Source organism: Mus caroli, chromosome 6 (genome assembly GCF_900094665.2).
Source record: "Mus caroli chromosome 6, CAROLI_EIJ_v1.1, whole genome shotgun sequence".
In the NCBI taxonomy this organism is placed as follows: Eukaryota; Metazoa; Chordata; class Mammalia; order Rodentia; family Muridae; genus Mus; species Mus caroli.
In genome coordinates, this window is record NC_034575.1 from 61,621,233 (window position 1) to 61,638,101 (window position 16,869).

Genomic DNA, 16,869 nt, shown 5'->3' on the forward strand with positions numbered 1-16,869 from the left:
TTTCAAATATTGACAGGTAACTGTATGAGCTGATTTCTGTCCCACCTCCTCCACCTTCTTGATAGGTGACATTTTTGTTCACTACAGAACTATCAATGTTGCTTAGGAATGTGCACTGGGCTTGTTGTATTACAAAGTCATGCTGTAAATTAACAGTATAGTAAAGGAAGCTCATTATAAGAAATAAAAACAAAAACAAACAAAAAAAATCCCTCAAAACACAAGGTTTGAATGTTTAAAAGAATACAAACATTCCTGTGTTATTTGCTTCTAAAAAAATTGAGACATGGTCTTATGTAATACAAGATTTTATCTATCATATCTATCTATCTATCTATCTATCTATCTATCTATCTATCTATCTATCATATTTATCTATCATATCTATCTATCTATCTATCTATCTATCTATCTATCTATCTATCATATCTACCTATCATATCTACCTATCATATCTACCTATCATATCTATCATATCTATCTATCTATCTATCTATCTATCTATCTATCTATCTATCTATCATATTTACCTATCATATCTATCTACCTATCATATTTATCTATCATATCTATCTATCATATCTATCTATCTATCTCTCTATTTCTATCTACCTACCTATCTATCATATCTATCTATTCTATCTATCATATCTATCTATCATATCTATCTATCTATCTATCTATCTATCTATCTATCTATCTATCAATCTATCAATCAATCAATCATCTATCACCATCATCCTCATCCTCACTCTTATCATCTATTTATCTATGTGCATGTGCACCATGGCAAGTGTGTGGAGGACAGAGATCCAAGTGTGGAGATCTCTCACTTTTGGGGTCTTAGGGATTGAACTCAGGTTGTCATGCTTGTTGGCAAGTTCCTTAACCCACTGAGCCATGTCATCAGTCCCAATTTTGAACTTTTTTGTCTTACCTTCCACTTCCAAGTGCTAGGAGTAAAGATCTGAACCACTACGTCATACTCCTAAGATTTCCTAATAATCAAAATCATAGAACTTTCACAAGGCTAATATTTAAATAGCTTAAGAAAAAAAAAAGAAGGGGAAGACAATGAGAAATTAGCATGATAATATGTCAGTAAATTGTAATATCCAAATAATTAGAAAAATATGCTCATAAAAGGAGGGGGTTAGAAAGGAAAATCAGGTCAAAAGTTTTTTCATAATAAAGATTAATAGTTTTTTTGTATAACATGTGTTCAGTTCCAAGATGTTTCCAGATTAAAATAATTTTTGCCAACATTAAAATGATCAAACTGGGGCTGTAGACATGATTCAGCAGTTAAGAGCACTGGCTGCTTATAGAGGACTCGGGTTTGATTCCCAGCATCCACGTGGTGGCTCTAGTTCCAGGGGAGCTGACACCCTCTTTTGGTCTCCACAGGCACAAGGCATGGAAATGATGCACAGACATACATGCAGGCAAAACATCCCATACACAAAAAATAATAAAGTAATAAAAATGGTCAACTCACAAGATGAAAAGAGAAATCACAGATAGGACTATATTCATGCTGTGAATGATCTGCCTTCAACTCTTCTTCTCAGTCCACCTCACACCTCCTGAATACACTATCCAAAAGCTTTGGACTTTCTAAAGGCACCTGATACTTGCACCATTCTTCGGGATTTTCTCTTCCTACCCAGAAGCTGAAGCAGAGTCAGCACAGGATTCCTGCTCTCCTCACTGTGAGTGTTTGCAGTTCTGTGGCTTGTCTTAGCTTTTTTGCTTGAGTTTAGGAAACTCCTTTATATTTGTTTTTGTTTGCTTATTTTCAGCCCTTTTAGGATCTCTTTATCATTCAGTCTAAAAAAGAAAAAACACAAACAACCAACCAACCAAACAACCAAAAACTTGCCAGATTCATTCCCAGGATACACAGATGGCTTACCACATACAAGTTAATACATGTAATATAGCATATTAATGGAATCAGGACAGAAATTACTTGATCATTTCAACAGATAAAGAAAAAGGCATTTGACAAAATCCAACATCCCTTCATGATAAAAGCCTTGAAGAAATTAGGAATGGAAGGAACATATTTCAACACAATAAAGGCCATACAATAAAACTATTGCCTACACTAGGCTAAGGGAAAAAAACCTCAAAGCACGTCCTCTAGGAGCAGGAACAAGACAAGGGTGTTTTCTTTTTCCATGGCATTTAAAGTCTTAGCAAGTGCGATAAGACATGAGAAGGAGATAACAGGGAGACAAATAAGGCAAGGAGACAAGGTACACTTGTTTGCAGAAGACATCTTTCTATACATACAAGAAGTTAGCTGAATGTGATGGTTGTAGCACTAGTGAGGCAGAGGCAGGCCAGTATGTGTGAGTTAGAGGTGAGCCTGGTCTCTACGCGGCAGTTCCAGCCCAGTCAGCACTGCATAGTGAGGCCTTGTCTCAAGCAAGCAAGCAAGCAAGCAAGCAAGCAAGCAAGCAAGCAAGCAAGCAAGCAAGCAAGCAAGCAAGCCAGCCAGCCAGCCAGCCAGCCAGCCAGCCAGTCAGCCAGCCAGCCAGCCAGCCAGCCAGCCAGCAAGCCTAAAGACTCCATCAGAAAACTCAGAACTGATAAACACTTTTAGTAACATTGCAGGATACAAAATGAGCATACAAAATCAACAGCCTTCCTATATATCAATGACAAACATGCAATCAAAGAAATTGGAGAAAGAATTACACACACACACACACACACACACACACACACACACACATGTGCTAAAATAAACAAACCAAAAAATTAGAATAAGTCCACAAAATAAAGTGAATGATCTCTTCAACAAAAATGGAAAAACACAAGCTGGGCGTGGTGGCGCACTCCTTTAATCCCAGCACTCGGGAGGCAGAGGTAGGCAGATTTCTGAGTTCGAGGCCAGCCTGGTCTACAAAGTGAGGTGAGTTCCAGGACAGCCAGGGCTATACAGAGAAACCCTGTCTCGAAAAACAAAAAAACAAAACAAAACAAAACAAAAAAACAAAGGAAAAACACTCAAGAAACAGTAGAAGATATGCCACGTTCATGGATTGGAAGAATTAATATTGTGAGGATAGCGGCATTTCCAAAAGCAAGCCCAGATTAAATGAAGTTGCCAACAAAGTTTAAGTGACCTTCTTTTTAGAACAAAAAATACAATCTTAAAATTGGTTTGCAAACACAGAAGATCCCAGATAAACAAAGAAGTTCTGAGCAAAAGAATAATGCTAGACGTATCACATACCTGGTTTGAAGTTATGCTACAGGACAATGATAACTAAAACAGCTGTACTCACACAAAACAGTCGTGATCTATGGAACTAGAGACACAGATTCTAACTCACACAGCTACAGGTGCCCTTTTCTTAAGCCAAGGATGCTAAAAATGTGGAAAAGATAGCCTCTTCATCCCAAAGTTCTGCAGACTCTAGATATCCACACACTGAAGAATGAAACTAGAATTTGTACAAAAATCACCTCCAAACAAGCCCACGGCCTGAATGAAAGACCAGAAATTCTAAAACTGTTAAGGAAAAAGTGAGACTCATCCTTTAAGACATAGGCATGGATAGGGACTTCCTCAACTGGAGTCTATTCATGCAAGAAATAACACTATCGATAAACAACCTAATGAAATGTAAAAGCTTCTGTACAGAATAAAAAATTAATCAGGTGAAGAGGAAGTGTACAGTAATCTTTGTCAATTAAATACTAAGCAAAGGATTAGTATGTAGAACATACAAGATTAAGCAAAACAAAACAAAACACATAAATAATGAGAAGTCAAAGAACCTAGTCAATAGATGGGCTATTGAAAAGAACAGAGAGCTCTGAAAAGATGAAGTGAACATAGCTACCAAGCATGCAAAAGTGTCCAACAACAACGAAAGGAAAATAAAAATCACACTGAGATTCCACCATCACTGAGTCAGGATGGTATAAGAAAATAAACAATGACAACAAGGAGAGCTATCAAGCAGTTCAGAGGTTAAAAGTGCTTGTTGTACAAGCCTGGGAACCTTAGTTTGATTCTTGGATCCCAAAGAGGAAGGAAACAGTCAAGGTCTACCTGTTCCCCCTGACATGTGGCAGGTATGTACATGGGTACACACAAGCATATACTACTGCTATTACTTATAATAATAACAAATTGTAAATGGCCAAACTAGGTAAGGTGGAACAGACTTGTGGCTTCAGCACTCAGGAAGCTGAACCTGGAAGATCACTACAGCCCAGGAGTTCAAGGCCAGTGTGGAAAACACAGCAAGAAGTTCACCTTAAAAAAAAAAAGTGAAACAAATCAAACAAAATAGAAGAAAGAAAACAAAAAACTCAAAGAATACAAAACAAAGAACAAAGAAAGATGACTGAAAATAAAACCAAAGCAATTAACATTTACTGAGAAAATTAAATCATGAGGCTGGGGAAATGCCTTAGTGGTTAGGGGTGGGAACTGCTCTCGCAGAGACCCTGAGGTCAGTTCCCAGCACCCATGTCAGGCAGTTTACAACAACTTCGAACTCTAGTTCCAGGGCTTCTGCACACACACACACACGCACACACACACACACACACACACACATACACACACACACACACTTAAAAGCAATAAAAATAAATCATTTTTAAAAAGAACATTAAATCAGCTGCAAGCTGTTTCTTCCTTAATTAATTCCACAGGGCTTGTTTTTTTTTTTTTTTTTTTTTTTTTTTTTACCCCAGTGCTAGATCCCACTGTGTGGCTAGTGTGTTGAGGCGGAGTCAGGGGGAGCATGTAGGCATTGGTTTATTTCTCTTTTGAGCATTGGGAAATCCCGACAGGTTTGCTTCATCTTGTGACATTACCCTCTGCCTTTTCATAAAGTGAGAGGATCTTAAGACTGATAGCCATCCCACCAGGTCTCTCATATAAATAGAGAATTCCGCTGAAGTTTCTGATCTAATAACCCACATGTCAACATCTCTGCCTGGCATTTACTTAATGAATGCCTTTTCTGGATGTTGTAATAAGGAAACAGACTCTGATTAATCTGAACTTGATCATCTTTTCTGGCCTTTGTTAACAAGTTTTCATTACACAAAGCATATAACTTAGTTGTTAATCTTAATTGCTCTACTACATAAGGGAACTATTAGCATTTCTGCACCGAGGTGACAATTGTTATGATAAGGTGACACAGGAAACTTAGGAGCAGACTTAGAGTCAGACTAGAGTTATGTTCCAAGCTTTTCCTTCATCCCTCCATCACTCTAGGTGCCTGCTAGCCTAACAGCAGTTCTTATGTTGCCCATTGCAATTCTATGGGGACTAGTTTACACACCTCATTTATTTTCAATGAGCTCCATTGTTCTCATGTCAATGCCACAAAGTAGCTAACCTGAAGCTGGATGGTGTCTGCTCTTATCATTCAAACCTGAGCTTTGAAAAGTGCTCCCTGAGCAGCTAGGTTAGTCAAGAACTTTGCAGAAGACCGGGAAAAGACATTTCAGTATCAGCTGACAATTCTCACCGTGTGGCTTATCCACGGAATGAGAAATAAAATGGCCCCTGTGCCACAAGACCATTGTGGGGTTAAAATGAGATGCTCTTAAGCACTGTACCCAGCATACAGCAAGCGCTCAGTAGATAATGCTCCTGTTCCCATGCTGAAAAGAAAAAGAACACCACTCCATTTTTTTCAAGGTCATAGTTAAAACTTAGGTAGGTAGCCTTTAAGCATCATCTAGTTCCACTGAAACATTAATTTGATTAAAACAAGGTATATTGTTATACCTTTGATATACTATGATATACGTTGATATACTTTGATATAAGTATCTCTAATTATAACTTTAAAGGAATGAAGTGGGGTTTCTATTGGCTATAGTGCCTACCAAGTGTAGTGAGAAAAACGGATGTTCAATTCTTATTTCTGTCTTCAAAACAACAACAAATGCTGTTGCCCTGTGCAGAGTACTAGAAACTTCCAACAGCAAAGGAAACTAGATCTCCTCTGAGATTTGGTGGTTACATATTGAAAGCAGTGACGGCAACAATTCGCTAGAGAACAAGCCAGGTGCAACAGCAAGAAAGAGAGCCCAATACTGAGAAATTATTTGCAACACTTACTGTTCTAAGAGGATTCTTCTCTCCTAAAGTCAGGCTGAAGTTCAGTTTGCCATCCTATCTAACTAACCACGGAGACATTCAAGAGCCACGAGGAGTTTATCAGAATATACTCCATGCCTAACAAATGGATAGCTGAGGACTCATTGAATCAGGCGTGGGGGATGCACAGGAAAAGGGACACTACACCCATTCCTCACGGATGGAGAATGGAAATCCAATCTTTCCCCCTCTCCTCCCTCTAACTCCCACTTTTAAAACAGCACCTCATTCTGTAACAAGAAGTGATCCCCTGCTTCAGCGTGGGCCTAGGCATAATTGGCCCTAAAGTGTGGCTCTCCACCTTTCTAGATCTTGGTCGAGGGCACCTACCACTATCCTCATCCCAGGGAAGCCTGCGGGGCTCAGTCTGAGGACCAGTCAGTGCCCACGGGTGAAGGGAAGTCAGTCACTGGACCTCAGAGCCCCGGGTTCGCCTTACCGGGTTCCTCTGCGCTCGCCCGGTGCCTCCACTCACCAGAGCTCTTCCCGCGCACAGGACGCGGAGAGGGATCCTGGCACCCGCTAGCCTAGCGCAGCGCCATCGCTGGAGTCCACGCGGCAGTGTGGACCTCCGGTGCAGTGGCCATGACAAGTGTCCAGGCAGAGGTGCCCGGCCCTTGGGGAAGTCCCTTCTGCACTCTCACCACGCCCGCTGCTAGCCGCAGAGGGAGGGTTTAAAACTAAGTGAGAAAGGAACCAAGGCGTGTGACCCTAGTTGCCAGCACCCAGCATGCTTAGTGCGGTTCTGAGAAAAAAGGGAACTTGCCCAGTGCAGGAGGCGTGTGCCACAAAATGACAAGGCTGACGCGCTAACCAACTCACTTACCAACTCATTAATTAGCAGCTCAGTTATTTAAAGGTGGCTTTAAGGATATATAAAACAGAAAGTGGACTTGAAACAAAACACACTGGAGAAACTATTTTTTATGTGTTCACACTGACAGTTCAACATGCTTAAGTAAACCCTTTCTTTCCCTCATTATAAGCAGATAAACATAACACAATTTCATAAGCATATGCGTTGCTGCTGTTCCGTTATCCCCGCACTGTCCCCCCACCCCCCATGCCACCAGCTAGATTTAGACCCCAGCTTTTCTGCCTCCTAATTTGCCAGGTGTTAAAATTTGGAAAAGTGCATATGTAGAATACACAACTTGCAAATAGATTGTGCCACATGTAATTTACATTCTCTAGTAAGTTATTATGCAAGGACTACAAAGAGCTTTAAAATTTCAGATCAACACTCCTTTGTAACAAGATGGTTCAGAGCTGTGGAAATCCTTGGTATAGCAAAGTTAGCTGAATTGTCTTAGTCAAAAGTAAATAATGTAAACCAGGTGTATTGGCTCTCACCGGTAATCTTAGGCAGGAGGGCTTTAGTAAATTCCAGGCCCGCTTGAGCTATGGAGATAGGATTAAGTCACTAATTATTTTTAGAGTAACAAATATTTCAAATTTGCTGATTTTTCTGTAATATAAGATTATTCACAATATGCTACTTGTTTTTTTCTGCAAAATATTTAAAAGCCCAAATTTACGGGTTTAGTGGTGACAGCAAAGTAATATATACACCAAGTGAGAATAAGCTAAATAAATAATGAGTAAACAAATACATAGTAGTTTCTGGTTAGTTGAAAGGACAGCTGGTGATATCAGAGATGATATGATATTAAAGTTATAGTGGTCAAATATGAATGATAACTTTGTGCACTTTATAGGTTAGGTTATTTTTCAATAGCTTCATTTAGCTTATTATTTATGCATATATAATAAAAAGTAGCTGAATATATATTAGAATTGGTTTTGAAAATCTCTTTTTATTTTCTGAAGGCGTATACAGTCTAAAATACTGAAAGACCACTGTTTACAAACCTCCTTACCTCACTACCACCACTCACTACCACCAGATACTAATTGCTTTAAATACTCCTGAGACACTTTATTTACCTTACGGACTAAGATGTGAAAGTTTAAGAGTCAGGTTTAAATTTGATTGTGAAGCAGAAACATCAGCTATGGAGAATATAGCCTTCTTTGGTTTTTATATTTCTCCAGAGGCAAATCAATAAGGTGGTCTCTCTTCCATAACGTAGAAGAATGTTTTCAGTCTATGTCTGTCAATTAATTTAGAATTCAGGCCAACTAAGAACTTGTGCCAATAGCTATGCATAAGAGTGATCCTCTCATGCTTCTCACTTCATCGGTTTTTCAGTTCCTAGAGCACAGGAATGCCATGCCCATGCCATGTCTGCCCTCCTGCCTCTAGCACTGCTGTACTGGAGGGCACAAGGTGGGGAGCTCACTAAAGTTTTATCGAGTTGAATTAGCTCTTTTCAAAAAGAGCTCATTCTCTTTGGAATTAAACAAGTTCTAGGTATTTAGGATTTTCAAAACTTTCAACAGAGTTAAAAAGTTGTTGAGGAACGACACTATTCTTAGCAAGTCTGTGACCATCTCACCAGTGCAGAACTTCTATGTTTCTCCCTCCATTCTCCTCCTCCTCCCCTTTGAAGGTGGCCACTTGTTTAGTTAGAAAGAAAAGAGAGGCTTGCTTGTGTGCTTTCTAAAAAGCAAGACTAAGACAGTGGAGGTGGTTCGTGTAAGGCAACAGAAGCCCAACATGTCATCCAAAATGTCAGCCTGTGCCTGTGACGAAACTCAGCTAAGTTCATAACCACAGTGACACTCACAGAGGCTTTTCTAGGAAACGGCTCAGTTTCCATTTCTGACGTGCTTTTATTCCTTCAAATGTCTTTCTTGCTTCACCGTTGACACTTGGTGCCTTGAATGTCCATACTTGGGCATTCTGAGAGTAACTGAGATGTCCTCTGCTTAAAGTGCCCCGGATAAATATTAACAGGTGGTTGCCAACATGGAGATTGCAAATATTAGATAGTGATGCTACTAATTAAACATGGCAAGAAGGTGTGGTGGTTTGAATAAGATTGCTCCATAGGGAACCAACATTCAAATGTATAAGCCTATGCGGACCTTCTCATTCAAACCATCATAACTTGTGTCAACACAAGTTTAACATTTTACATGCAAAGAGACCCAGATCTAAAATTAACCACTCTCTTTGTTGCCTTGCTTTCAGCAACTTTTTTAAAACAATATTCTCTAAATTGTTGGTTTCACTTACCACTCCAATAATGTTAAATCAATATAACTCCTTAATATGCTTGTGGTATCAAATGTTGAAAAGGATACACATACACATACACACACACACACACACACATGTATATATACACACATATAATCTTACATTATGCATATATGAAGAATCTTAGAGACTAATAAATCCCAGTCTTAAAATATAGTCAAAACTTCTTTTAAATTCATTTTTATATGATTGTTGTTGTTTTTGGAGACAGGGTTTCTTTAGGTAGCCTTGGTTGTCCTGGAAATAGTTCTGCAGATCAGGTTGGCCTCGTGTTCTGTTCAGAAAGTTGTCTCCTGTTCCAACACATTAAAAAAATATTCCCTACTTTCTCTATCAGATTCAGTATATCTGGTTTTATGATGACATCTTTGATCCATTTGGACTTGAGTTATGCCCAGGGTGTGTGTGTGAATAAATATGTATCTATTTGCATTCTTCTACAGGCAGACATCCAGTTAAAACAGAGCCAACTGTAGAAGGTACATTCTTTTTTGTTTCTTTTTTTCCCATTGTGTCTTTCTGGCTTCTTTTATTAAAACAAACAAACAAACAAACAAACAAACAAACAAACAAGTGTCCATAGGTGTGTAGATTTGTGTCTGGGTTTTTGATTAGATTTCATTGATCAATGTGTATGTTTTTAGGGTAATGTCATGTGATTTTTACTGTTATAGCTCTGTAGTACAGCTTTGAAATCAGGGATAGTGGTACTTCTGGAAGTTCTTTTATTGTTCAGGATTGTTTTAGTTATCCTGCATGTGTGTGTGTGTGTGTGTGTGTTTCCATATGAAGGTAAAAACTATCCTTTTAATATATGTGTAGAGTTGCATTGGATTTTTCCCATAATTATTATTATTTTATTATAATGGTAAGACAAATGATTTTTTATTTCAGTATTATACTCATACAGGGGAAAACAGTACCTCATCTATTAGAAATGCTCTAAGATTTTCTATGATTTCTATAACTAACCATGCCCAATTTAAAAGAAAAAACTTGTACTAAATTTTAGAGCACTTATATACAGTAATGTTAGTAATAAAAACGATATTATTCTACTTCTTGCTATTTAACACTAACAAGACTAACTCCTGAAAACCTGCACTATAACCACAAATAGATTCTCTCATCAATATGATGGTCTTGTCATCTTAATATATTATATTCACTTTAAGTCTATTTAGTAAATAAAAGCAAATGAGGATTAGCAAAGGGTTCATAAAAAGGAAATACAAATAACCAATAACAATGCCATATTAACCTCGCTTGTAATAAAAGGATGTAAATATAAGTGTGATATATCACTTTTTAGTTATACAGTTATCCAATAAAAGGAAACAACAAAAACCAACAAACCAATCTTCAGGTAAATAAAAGCAAGGTAATACCTGCAGTTGGATCAAACACGACTAGCTGAAGCATAAACTACAGTTTTTCAAGAGCAATAAGGTAATACCTAAAGGTGTTTTTTTAAACCATTTGAGCCAGTCACTCCTGTCTGCAGGACATAAGAATGCCTCTCAAAATGCCACAGAATTTTACTGTAGTACTGCTTAGCACTGACAAAGACAATTAAAACTCCTAACATGGAAATGAGTACCCTATGGTAGATTTTCCTCAACGATAGTAGTGTGACGTCAATGAAACTCTCTCAAGCCACACCAGGTATACTGGTTTGCTGGTCTGAATATGCTTGGCTTAGGCAATGGCACTATCAGGTGTGGATTTGTTGGAATAGGTCTGGTCTTGTTGGAGGAAGTGTGTCACTGTGGGAATGGGCTTGGCTTTGAGACCCTCCTCCTAACCACTTGGGAGCCAGTCTTCTCTTAGCTTCTTTTGGAACAAGAGATACAACTCTCAGCTCCTGGGCCATGCCTGCCTAGACGCTACCATGTTTCCCGACATAATGATAATGGACTGAACCTCTGAACCTGTAAGTCAGCCCCAATTAAATGTTGTCCTTTATAAGAGCTGCCATGGTTGTGGAGTCTGTTCACAGCAATGAAACCCTAACTAAGACAACAGACTTAATTTTTCTCACCAATAGTTTACTTTTAAGAGTGGTTAAAAAAATTGAGATACATCTGAGTTGATGGAATATTGGGAGGGATAATTTATCAAGATAAAACAAATGTTACAACTTTATGAAGATATAAGCCTTGAAGTTTCAACAGCAGTTTGTGTTACTGCACTCAAGGCAAAATGAGTATTGTAATGCTGACACCTTAAACCTCGTGCTATGTGCCAAACAAATGTCATATCAGACAGTAACTTAGAACCTGTAAGTTTATGCAGCAGAAATAGTTATGAAAGGCAGGTGTATTTTCTTATAACTACAAAACATATGTTCCTACTTTTAGAAAAGCAAACATGGATTAATTTGCAACACAAGTCTCTGGAATGATAACAGAAATTTCAGAGTTCTCTGAAAAACAAGGTGAAATGCTTGCCTTCGGCACATTTACACTTTATCTTTTCTTTCTAAGATGCACATTTATCCTTGGGAGATTCTGTCATTGTTTCTATTAATTACAGTTCTGGGAGGAAGAAGTGAACATACTCAATGGAGCCAATAGAGCCACTGAACTGGAAATCTCCTCTTAGAATTTGTGTCTCTAAAAATGCTTTGTTAAATAAAATTTGATCACATCAGGCAATTTATTTCACTGAATACACACGATTACCCCTTTTCATTTATTTTCCTTACTAAGAGAATCCTATCATGATTTGGTATTAGAATTTCTTCTGTGAAGCAAAAACAGTCCCAAAATGAAGGATACTCAGGTGTCATAGGAATAGCAGATGCTACCAAATCATTAAAATTAAGAATGGTAAACTTCCTCTGGGATACCATAGAATCATCTTGATATGAAATATTTTGATGTCTAGATCCATCAGGCTTCCTTACAGCCACTGCAACAAAATGGTGTTCATCTATTTTGCTTTCCTCAGAGGCCCATTCTATTTCTTCTTCCCCATCCCAAATCAAACATGTTTCCTTATAAACCTGACCAATGTCCATGTTTTTTTTTCTTCTTCTTCTTTTTTATTTTTATTTTTTTTAATTTTTAATATTTTTATTACATATTTTCTTCAGTTACATTTCCAATGCTATCCCAAAAGTCCCCCATAGCGCCCCCCACTTCCCTACCCACCCATTCCCATTCGTTTGGCCCTGGCATTCCCCTATATTGGGGCATATAAAGTTTGCAAGTCCAATGGGCCTCTCTTTCCAGTGATGGCCGACTAGGCCCTCTTTCGATACATATGCAGCTAGAGACAAGAGCTCCGGGGTTCTGGTTAGTACATCATGTTGTTCCAACAATAGGGTTGCAGATCCCTTTAGCTCCTTGGGTACTTTCTCTAGCTTCTCCATTGGGAGCCCTGTGATACATCCAATAGCTGACTGTGAACATCCACTCCTGTGTTTGCTAGGCCCCAGCATCGTCTCACAAGAGACAGCTATATTTGGGTCCTTTCAGCAAAATCTTGCTAGTGTATGCAATGGTGTCAGCGTTTAGAAGCTGCTTATGGGACTAATGTCCTTGTTTAATGGAGATACATCAAATTCACGCCGCAGCATTTCAAATCCCAGTCCAACATCAATGGCTCTTATGAAGCTTTCTTTCAGTACCCAATGCTGGTAAAACATTGAGTCCATTCATCATTACAACTTCTGATTTCTTCCCACTCCTTTTTGGTAAATTTTCCTTTCATAGTATGAAAGAATTCTGGAATTGAACCACGACCTAGAAAACTAGTCTTCATGATATCAATACCAACGTATAGCTCCGGTTCTGCAGCAGGAACTGCATAAGTCCCCTTGATGAGAGATGTTAAAGTTGAAATTGGGATAGGGATTCAACAAGTCTTTTGCAAGAGCCGGTTTTCCCCTTTTTCCCTTTGAAGTTCTCTGCAGACGGATATGATCTCAAGAGATATTCAATTTCTCTGCAACTAATTTCCTTATTATCAGATGACCAGCCATGGCCACCTTGGCGTCACGGGAAAACACGAACTGGCTGGTGCGCTTCTCCTCGGGCTAGATAGACAGCACTGCCAGAAGCTATTCGGCTCGACTTGGCAGCCAGGTATTGCAGGAGAAGGCCCAACAAACGCCCTTCATAGATGGTACTACGCACAGCCTCTTGGCGGAGAACACCTTACGACCTGCTTGGACCGCCAATCCTCCCCATTGGAATTTTGACCAGGATTGTGTTGAATTTGTAGACTGCTTTTGGTAGAAAGGTCATTTTTACTATGTTGATCCTATCGATCCATGAAAGTTGGGAGAGTTTCCATCTTCTGATATCTTCTTCAAGGTCCTTCTTCAAAAACTTGAAGCTTTTATCATACAAGTCTTTCACTTGCTTGGTTAGAGTTACACCAAGATATTATTTGTAACTATTATGAAGGATGTTGTTTTCTGTTTTCTCAGTTCGTTTGTGTATAGGAGGGCTACTGATATTTTCAGTAAATCTTGTATCCAGCCACTTTGCTGAAGGTGTTTATCAGCTGTTCTCTAGTATATTTTGGGGGTTTGCTTATGTATACTGTCATATTATTTGTAAATAGTGATACTTTCATTTTTTTCCTCTCCAATTTGTACCCCCTGAGCTCCTTCAGTTGACTTATTGCTCTATCTAGAATTTAAATACTATATTGAATAGATATGAAAAGAGTGGGCAGCCTTGCTTTGTTCCTGATTTAGTGGAATTGCTTTGAGTTTCTTTCCATTTAACTGGTGTTAGCTATAGGCTTGTTATAAATTGCCTTTATTATATTTTGGCATGTCCATTTTATTACTAATATCTACAAGGCTTTTATCATAAAGGGGAGTCAGATTTTGTTGAAAGCTTTTCTGCATCTACTCATGCGACTTTTTTCTTTCAGTTGTTTATATGTTGGGTTATATTCTCTGATTTTTCACATGTTGAACCATCCCTCATCTCTGGGATGAAGCCTACTTGGTCATGGTGGATGATCTACTTGATGTGTTTTTGAATTTTGTTCATGTGTATTTTATTAAGTATTTTTGCATATATGTTATAAGGAAAATTGGTCTGAAATTCTCCTTATTTGCTGCATCTTTGTGTGGCTTGAGTATTAAAGTAATTACGGCCTCACAAAATGGATTTGGCAATGTTTCTTCTGTTTCTATTTTATGGAATAATTTGAGGCATATTATCATTAGGTCATTTTAGAAAGTCTGGTAAAATTCTTTACTAAAACCATCTAGCCCAGGGCTTTTTGGTTGGGAGACTTTGATGACTGGTTTTGTTTCACTAGGAGTTATATTTCTATTTAAATTGTTTATCTGATTTTGATTTAACTTGATTTAACTTTAGTAAGTGGAATTAATCAAGAAAATTATCCATTTGTTTTAGATTTTCTAATTTTGTGTAGTACAGGTTTTTAAAGTATAACCTAATGATTCTTTAGATTTTGTGTGTGTGTGTGTGTCTGTTGTTATCGCCCTCCTTCATGTCTGACTTTGTTAATTTGAATTTGGTTATTTCCTGCCATCTACTCATCTTCTCTGTGACTATTTCTTTTTTTTCTAGAGATTTCAGGTTGCTTGTTTGAGAACTCTCCAGTTTTTTTTATGTAGGCACTTAGTGCTATGAACTTTCTTTTTAGCACTGCTTTCGTTGTGCTCCATCAGTTTGGGTATGTTGTGTATTATTTTCATTGAATTCTAGAAAGTCTTCAATTTCTGTATTTTCAGATTGATTCATTTTTCGTTCAGTACAGAGTTGTTCAGTTTCCATGAGTTTCTAGGCTTCTTGTTGTTTCTGTTGTTGTTAAAATCCAACTTTAATCTGTGGTGGTCTGATAGGATTCAGGGGACTATTTCAATTTTCGTGCATCTATTGAGACTTGGTTTGTGACCAAGTATGTGGTCAATTTTAAAGCAAGTTCCGTAAGGTACAGAGAAGAAGGTATATTCATTTGTGTTTGGATGAAATGTTTTGAAGATACCTGTTTGGTTCATTGACTTTATAACATATGCTAGCTCCAGTATTTCTACTTAGTTTTTTGGTTATATAAGTTGTCTGTTGGTGAGAGTGGGATATTGATGTTTCCCACTAGTATTATGTGAGGGCCAATGCATGATTTAAACTTTAGTAATGTTTGTACAGATGTGGATGTCCTGCATTTCAGGCATAGATGTTAAGAATTGAAAGATCATCTTGTTGGATGTTTTTCCTTTGATGAGTATGAAATGTCCTTCCTCATGTCTTTTGATTAATTTTGATTTGAAGCCTACTTTGTTATACATTAGAATGTCTACACAGGCTTATTTCTTAGGTCCATTTGCTTGGAAAACCTTTTTGCAAACCTTTATTCTGAGGGAATATGTATCTTTGATGTTGAGGTGTGTTTCTTGTATGCAGTAGAAGGACAGATCTTGCTTGTCTTTTTATTGGGGGAATTGAGTCCATAGATATTGAGAAAAAGCAATAACCATTGATTGTTGTTTACTTTTATCTTATTGATTTTATTGTTGTTGTTGGTTATGGTAGTTTGTGTGTGTGTGTGTAAGAGTGTTTGTTTCCTTTCTTTTCACTTTGTTGGTGTGAAATTATTTATTCCCTGTGTTTTCATGGTTGTAGTTAATCTTCTTGGGCTGAGTTTTCCTTCTAGTACATTTTGTAGAACTAGATTTATGGGTAGACGTTTAAATTTGACTGTATCGTGGACTATCTTTTTTTCTCCATCCATGGTGATTGACAGTTTTGCTGGACATAGTAGTCTTGGCTGGCATCTGTGGTCTCTTAGAGTCTCCAGGACATCTGTCCAGGTCCTTTTCACTTTTAGAGTTTCCATTGAGAAGTTGGACATAATTCTAATAGATTTGTTTTTATATGTTACTTGGTCTTTTCCCCTTGCAGCTTTTAGTATTCTTTCTTTGTTCTATATGTTTAGTTATCTGCAATTATCTGTACAATTATTGTGTGTGAGGGGACTTTCTTTTCTGGTCCCTTCTATTAGGTGGTCTATAAACTTCTTTTATCTTCATAGGCATCTTCATTAGGCTAGGAAATTTTTCTTCTATGATTTTGTTGATAATATTTTATAGGTCTTTGAGCTGGGAGTCTTTTATTCCTATTATTATTAGTTTATTCTTTTCATATTGTCCCAAATTTCCTGGCTACTTTGTGTAAGAAATTTTTTTTAGATTTAATATTTTCTTTGTCCAATGTACCTATTTATTCTATTGTACCTGACATTTTCTCTTTCATGTCTTGTATTCTGTTGGTGAAGCTACTCTGTAGTTCCTATTTGCTTTCCTAGATTTTTCATTCCCAGAAATCCCACAATTTTGTTTCCTTTATTGCTCCCATTTCCATTTTCAGGTGTTGAACAATTTTATTCATTTTCTTCTACTGTTTGTTTTTCTTGGCTTTCTTTAAAAAGGATTTATTAATTTTCTTCATTTTTGTTTTGTCTTTTCTTTGATTTCTTTAAGATGTTTATTCATTTCCTCTTTAAAGACATCAATCATCTTCATATGGTTGGTTTTTTTTTTTTAAACTTTTTTTTATTT

The 16,869-nt window shown here is 37.6% G+C and overlaps 1 protein-coding gene and 1 pseudogene across 1 annotated transcript in view; both read right to left on the minus strand.

Annotated features, from left to right (window-relative positions):
- The window catches only part of Il12rb2 (interleukin 12 receptor subunit beta 2), an 80,960-nt gene extending 74,180 nt beyond the window's left edge, over nt 1-6,780 (minus strand). Inside the window, exon 1 of the mRNA XM_021165342.2 lies at nt 6,627-6,780. The gene's annotated coding sequence lies outside the window, so the exon portion shown is untranslated. The remainder of the gene's footprint in view (nt 1-6,626) is intronic.
- The window catches only part of LOC110295635, a 13,432-nt pseudogene continuing 3,236 nt past the window's right edge, over nt 6,674-16,869 (minus strand).